The sequence below is a fragment of the Lucilia cuprina genome, chromosome 4 (assembly GCF_022045245.1).
Source record: "Lucilia cuprina isolate Lc7/37 chromosome 4, ASM2204524v1, whole genome shotgun sequence".
In the NCBI taxonomy this organism is placed as follows: domain Eukaryota; kingdom Metazoa; phylum Arthropoda; class Insecta; order Diptera; family Calliphoridae; genus Lucilia; species Lucilia cuprina.
The window spans coordinates 62,380,060-62,387,328 of NC_060952.1; the positions used below are offsets into that span (position 1 = coordinate 62,380,060).

General features: G+C 33.1%; 2 protein-coding genes across 4 annotated transcripts in view; one reads left to right on the top strand and one right to left on the bottom strand.

The window, feature by feature from the left end:
• Window positions 1-7,269, top strand: part of LOC111688377 (myosin-I heavy chain) — a 1,083,699-nt gene that overhangs the window by 925,108 nt on the left and 151,322 nt on the right. The gene's annotated exons all lie outside the window — the stretch shown is intronic.
• The window catches only part of LOC124419840 (cyclin-dependent kinase inhibitor 1C-like), a 35,655-nt gene that overhangs the window by 20,885 nt on the left and 7,501 nt on the right, over window positions 1-7,269 (bottom strand). The window lies entirely within an intron of this gene.

A 7,269-nucleotide genomic window follows, 5' to 3' on the forward strand; every position in this document is an offset into this window, starting at 1 on the left:
GTATAACAATATTATGATAAATACAAAAATATCATGATGAAATATTTTGACGGTATTTAAACATAATATGATATTTTAAAAATTTTACAATAACGATAATATTTTTAAACTACAATCACAATTTTAACCACAATCATGTTTTTTCAAATATACGAATTTTTCTAGTTAATACTCAAGCTCAATCTAATAACAAACTCAATCTAATAACAATAACAAACTCAATCTAATAACAATAACAAACTACTTTCATAAAAGCATATATAAATTTATACATTTATTTTTGGCTTTCAAACGATTCACGATGTTGTTCTCTGTAAGAGCATGCAGAGAAAAAACATGATTGTGGTTAAAATTATGATTGTAGTTTAAAAATATTATCGTTATTGTAACATTTTTAAAATATCATATTACGTTTAAATTCTGTCAAAATATTTCATCATGATATTTTTGTATTTATCATAATATTGTTATACATGATCATATTATGATCCAAGGTAATCAAAACTTCGTTTTAAATATGTATCGAAATCAAAATAAATTTTATCGAATAAAAATATATATACTTAATATAAAGATAATATACTAACAATACTTAACGCAAATCGCAAATTTCAATTTGCCGATTTATATGAAATTTTGGTTCATAACAAAATTTAAGTATAATTTCATAAAAATGCTGGTACTTTTAAACCTGTTATGAACGTTAGTCATTTTCTACAGTGAACCTTATATGGAGGTCATGTCAAAATGTAAATCGATTTTGTCCATTTTGAATACCAATCAATCTGCAACAATATTTTAGGTCCTATCGTTCTTTTAAGAGACTGACAGACATGTCTAGATCGTTTGAGAATAAGGACCTATAAACTTTCAATGTTACTAATGAGATCAAAGATATATAGTCGAAACTAGATAATTCAAATTAAATGTTTCACTTTTCTTAGCTTTTTAATCACTTTCTGGTTATTTAAATCAGCCGAAAAAACGAACAGTTAAAAGGCGTTTTGTACATATGTATGTCGGAAATTTATTTCACAGTCAGGATGTATGATTTTCAGCATTTTTAAAACTTTTTGATGATGTAAAAATATGATAAATAAATATTTTATAAAAAGTTCGGCGTTCGGTCAAAATTTCGCGTTCGGTCAAAATTTCGACGGACACCGAACATTGGCCGATGTTAGTTAGTTAGTCATATTGGCACTAAAGTGGCTCCGTCAAAATTTGAGGACTCTAACTGTTATATTATCTCAAATATACGAATTTTATATTTTCTTAATGTTGGCGTGAAATTTTAAAATTCCAGACATACAGGAATATGCTGTAAAAATTTCAAGAAAATCGGTTCAGCCGTTTAGTAGTCTATAACGTTCAAACATACAAACAAACACACATTAATTTTTATGTATATAGATTAGGGTGCTCCAAGCTTGTAGGAAGGTAAAACTAATTATGCGACAGGCCGCCCCCGTCTAGAATTTTTCTGTAGCTTGTAAAACTATGTGGCAGTGTGAATTCCACCACACGTTCGAACAAGCTCTGGTTTTGCCAGATGGAATCAAAATTTGTAACTTCCGGAATGACTGCAGATGCAACAAAATACCACACATTGGTTGGATCAATCGTGAGCAACATCCTCAACCATATTAGTCATATTGTGGAAGCGACCCCCGCAGAATATGAAACTCTTAAATGTTCCATATAAGATGAGTTCATTGAATCGGAAGAGAAAAGACTTCGTCAACTTCTGGAAAACGTAAGTGTTGGCGATAAAAAACGATCCACATTTCTACGTGAAATGCTTACGTTGGCTTCTGACAAAGTTTCGGAAGAATTGCTCAAGGCATTATGGATTCATCGTCTTCCATCTATCTGATACAATTGATAAACTATGTTTAATAGCCGATAAGATCCATGACCAGAATGATTCGGCAACATCAATCAGCGCTCTTTCTGCAGATGAAAGAATTTCTAATCTTGAAAATACAAATCAAGAGATATTTTCCAAATTAGATGCACTTTCAATCGGTAATCGTCGCCGTATAGAAATTTGTCAAGAAATCGAACTCGTTCTCCTTCTGAAAAAAAAACATTTTATTGGTATCATCATATATTTTGTTCTTTATGCTGCCAACAATACAAAATTTCGAACATATGATAAATAAGTTATCAACTGCAATATTGGACGAAAATTCCTCTGTTTATATGTTGTGACTGACTTAACTAAGACTTTCTTAAACACTATGGACTTCTAGTTGATATCAAAAATAACAGCTTAGTAGTTTCTTCAACAGATCTGAAAACGACTGGCATTTGTTCAAAGTCTCAAGATTTCACTTTGAAAAGCGTTTCATATGATTATGGTAAGTTTCAATCAATTCTTAAGGAATTCGTTGATGTCACAATACCTAGCGATAAACTGCCGTCAGTTAAACATGCAGTAACTCATCACATGGAGTCACAGGTGTATGCCAGATTGTGTATGATAGATTGTCTCCAGAAAAATTAAAAATTGCTAAACAAGAGTTTGAGTACATGCTAAATTTTGGTATTTGTCGACCATCCAAAAGTTCGTGGTCCAGTCCCCTTCATATGGTGCCAAAAGGTAACGATATGTGGCGGTCCTGTGGGTATTATAGGGCTCTCAACAAAGTAACTGTTCCAAACATGCTTGCCGGTAAGAAAATATTTTCTAAAATCGACATGGTTAAAGCATATTTCAAATACCAGCTGAAGAGAGCGACATTCCTAAAACGGCCATTATAACTACATTATAACCGCACAAACGTTCCAGCGGTTCAATAACGAAGTTTTGCGTGGTCTTGACTTTTGTTTTTCATATATCGATGATATTTTGGTAGCATCAAATGATGATGAAGAGCATTCGGAACACCTACGGCAAATTTTCAACAGACTGCGAGAGTATGGAGTGACAATAAATTGTGATAAAAGCGAATTTGATAAATCTGCTTTAAAATTTTGGGGATATTTTATAACCCAAGAGGGACTGAAACCAAATCCTCACCCTGGTTCAAAATCTTCAATCAAAATAATTTCTAGTAGATTCGTTTGGCCTAATATGAAGAAGGATATTTCGTCTTGGACAAAATCATGCATTAAATGTCAACAGTGTAAAGTTCACCGTCACATAAAAAGCCCGATTGGAGAATTTCCAATTCCTGATGAAAGAATCAAAATTGTCAGTATAGACTTAATAGGTCCGCTGCCCCTGTCAGGTGAATACAGATATTGCCTAACCTGAATCGATAGGTTTATACGCTGGCCAGAGGCGATGCCATTAAGTAATATCACATCTGAATCAGTAGCAAAAGCTTTTCTAAGTAGATGGATATCGAGATTTGGACTATCTAATTAAATTTTCATTGACCAAGGACGTCAATTTGAATCTTCATTTACTACACCCTATCACCCACAGGCTAATGGGCAAGTTGAGCGTTGGCATCGAACTCTAAAGTCTGCAATTATGTGCCAATCAAACCCTCGTTTGTCAGATGTTTTGCCAATAATTGTGTTGGGTCTAAGGTCTTCCATTAACCATGATCTAAACATTTATCCCGCTGGATCAGTATATGGTAAATAACTAACACTACTAGGTGAACTTTTAATTGATTTCAAAATAAAGAACATTAACAATGAATGGGTTAAACAACTTAAAGAAGACATGGATAATAATAAAACCAAAAAAGTTGCAAGACATGGCCAAGCCCAAGTATACGTACCGAAAGAGTTACAACAATCAAATTTCGTTCATCTCTCCAACATCCTTATAAAGGACCACACCCCGTTATATCAAAAACCAAAAAAAAAAAATATATATATTTGTGGTTGATGTTAATGGTAAATATAAAACAATATCTGTAGATCGATTGAAACCCGCTGTTATTTTAAAAAATGAGGATTAAAAAGAATTACAACATCCAGTTCTTCGATTTGTTAGAACCGTACGAATCAATATCTGATGTCACTGGAGGAGGAGTGACGTGTTTATACTTGAAGAATTAACACTTTGAAATTTTGTTTAAAAAATAATTAAGTTTTCATTTCTTTTATTTTACATTTTTTTGTATTTTTGATTTTTTGAAAAATAAATTAATTGGAATGAAACTTTTAAAATAAACACAACAACAAATTCAAAGGTTTCAATAAGTACAAAGCTGATCTAAAGCTGGGCTAAAAGGATTTAATGGTCACAATACTTTGAATCCATTAATGGGCTAAAAGGATTTCATGGTCACAATACTTTAAATCCATTAATGCAAACACATTTTCCGGGTTGTCGTGCATCAGAAGTGGTTGACAAACAATGGGACTTCGAGTCTGTGGTACCAAGTAACTTTTACAGTTGCATAAAGGTCACTATGTAAAACCTAGTATGGGCGGTTAATTCATTCAACTCCTTTAAATCACCTGGGCCGGATGGCATATTTACAGCTCTGCTAAAGAACTTGCCTCTGAATGCTTTATGTTTTCTGCTGAAAATTTTTAGGATATGTAAAAGGTATTTACCAAAGAGGTGGTCATTAGTGTCGCTCAACATGTCTACCTTAAGGGTAAATCTGTTGAAAGTCACTGCACACAAGGTCAAAGATTGGCCATAATTGGATCAGTTGATCTACATAATAAATAAATATCACATATAAGGTGATTAATTTTAAAAACTTAAAATGGGGGATGCAATTTTAAACATTTTCTTAATACAATTTTTAGACGGATAGAGCAGTGGATCTACGTAATAAAAATATCACATATATGGTTTTGGGAGACGCTGGTTAAGATTTTGCAAGAAGGTATAATACTAAGAAATTCTAAAAACAAATAAGAGTTCTATATTTGCCTGTGCCGAATCTTAAGCTACGTTCAAACCTATAAAATGTTTGACGAAAATGACGTGACCCCTAAAAATCTACATTTTCTTTTCTTAAAATATAAGGAGTGAGATCGAAAAATTCTTAACACACGTTTTTCATTACATTTTTCAACCAAAGTATTATTTGATTTTTTTTGATCAAGTTACCTTTGAAAACCATGTCAGTTATTATGTGTAATGTAATTATATTAACTTTTTTGTTAATCTGATTAAAATGAGTGACCAGAAAAAAGTGCGTACTGAAATTATTAAATATTTTCAACTAAACCCAACTTGGTCTTACAAAAAATTGGCCAAGCATACAAAGGTCTGCCGTCAAACTGTTTCCAATGTTATTAAACAGTACCGGGAGAACTTGTCAGTTGATAGAAAACCTGGTTCAGGTAGAAGGAATGGTCCACATGATGTTTCTAAAGCCAAAAAAATAGAACGCATTTTCAATAGAGCTCCCAACACATCCGGTAGGAAAGCAGCTCGGTTAGCTCAGTGCTCGGACTATTTGGTACGAAAAGTTAAAGCTAATGCAGGTTTAAAAACATACAAGGCTCAAAAAGTTCCTGACAGGAACGCTGCTAAAAACTTAGAGGCCAAAAACAGAGCATGGAAATTGAAGTCAAGTTTTATAAAAAAATATTCTTGCTGCATAATGGATGACGAAACATATGTTCTGGCAGATTTTTCGCAACTTCCAGGTCAAAAGTTTTATGTTGCTGATGCTCGAGGGAATGTTGAAGAAAAGTTTAGGACCCAAAAGCAGACAAAATTTCCCAGAAAGTTCTTGGTATGGCAAGCAATATGCAGTTGCGGCAAAAGAAGCCAATCATTTGTTACAACGGGCTCTATAAATACCGAAATTTACATCAAGGAATGTTTACAAAAAAGGCTGCTTCCATTCATAAGACTTCATAATGTGTCAACTTATTTTTGGCCTGACTTGGCATCCTGTCACTATGGTAAACAAGCCCTTGAGTGGTACAAGAACAATAATGTGGTATTTGTACCAAGAGAGGCAAATCCTCCAAACTGCCCGGAGCTAAGGCCAGTGGAGAGATATTGGGCTCTTGTTAAAAGAGAATTGAAGATTACAAAGAAGGTGTCCAAAAGTGTGGTAGATTTTAAACGGAGATGGACTACATGTTCGAGCAAAGTGACAGAAAGCACTATAAAAACGTTAATGGAAGGGTTTCCGAAAAGGGTTCAAAATTTCATCACTAGTGATTAAAACTATAAAAATATTTTTTTTGGTAAATTGTAATAATAATTTGAATCAAATAAAAAAAAATAAAGCTGTAAGTTTAGTGGTTTCTTTTTTATAAACATATATGTATGTTAAGAATTTTTCGCCTAGCCCCCCATACAACTGAAACCCCAATAGGGCTTGCAAACCTTCTAATCAAACTACAGGTCGCAATTTTGAAGACTGAAACCACCAATAGGGCTTGCAAACCATGTAATCAAACTACAGGTCGCAATTTTGAAGACTGAAACCCCCAATAGGGCTTGCAAACCTTGTAATCAAACTACAGGTCGCAATTTTGAAAACCTATTGAAACTGGTTGAGATCGGTCCATTATTTCACCTAGCCCCCATACAACCGAACCCCCGAATAGGGCTTTAAAACTTTGTAATCCAATCAAACTACAAGTCGCAATTTTAAAATTAATTCAATGAAATTTGACACATGACCGTCTATGATACCGTAGACGAAGCATGTTGAAAATGGTTTACATCGGTCCATTATTTCACCTAGCCCCAACTGAACAACAACTGAACCCCCCGAATAGGGCCTTTAAGTTCATAATTATGTTTAATATACTCGTATCTCTACAAAAAGCTGCAAAAACCAAGTTCTATACTAGACTTAATGACCCTTACGAATTACATAATAATAGGTCATCATATGACCCTAGCCCCTATGAGAAGCCCCCCATCAAAATTTCACTTAAATGTCCACAATTTTATTCAACAAGAAACGGCACAATTCAACTTAAATGCTTTATTATGGCAACTAAATTACATTATATATTTGTAAAAGGTGTAGGATATTATATGGTCGATCTTGCCCGACTATAATTTCTTACTTGTTTTAACTGATTTTATGATAATTTCGTCTATTTTTATGTTTTCATCTTTTAAATAATGTGATATGTTTATTCCAAATTAAAATTATGTTTATTGTTTACAAATTTATTATATATATTTTTTTTAAATTATGTTTTTAACTTTAAGTTAAGCTACTAACAAACACAAGCTATGTATACCACAATATTTGAATTTAAAGGTATGAAGATCGTTGCCTATGCGGTTGTCGTAGTGCTCTTGGTCAAAGGAAAATTTCCGTAATATTTGAAACTAAAGGTATGAAGATTGTTGCCTATGCG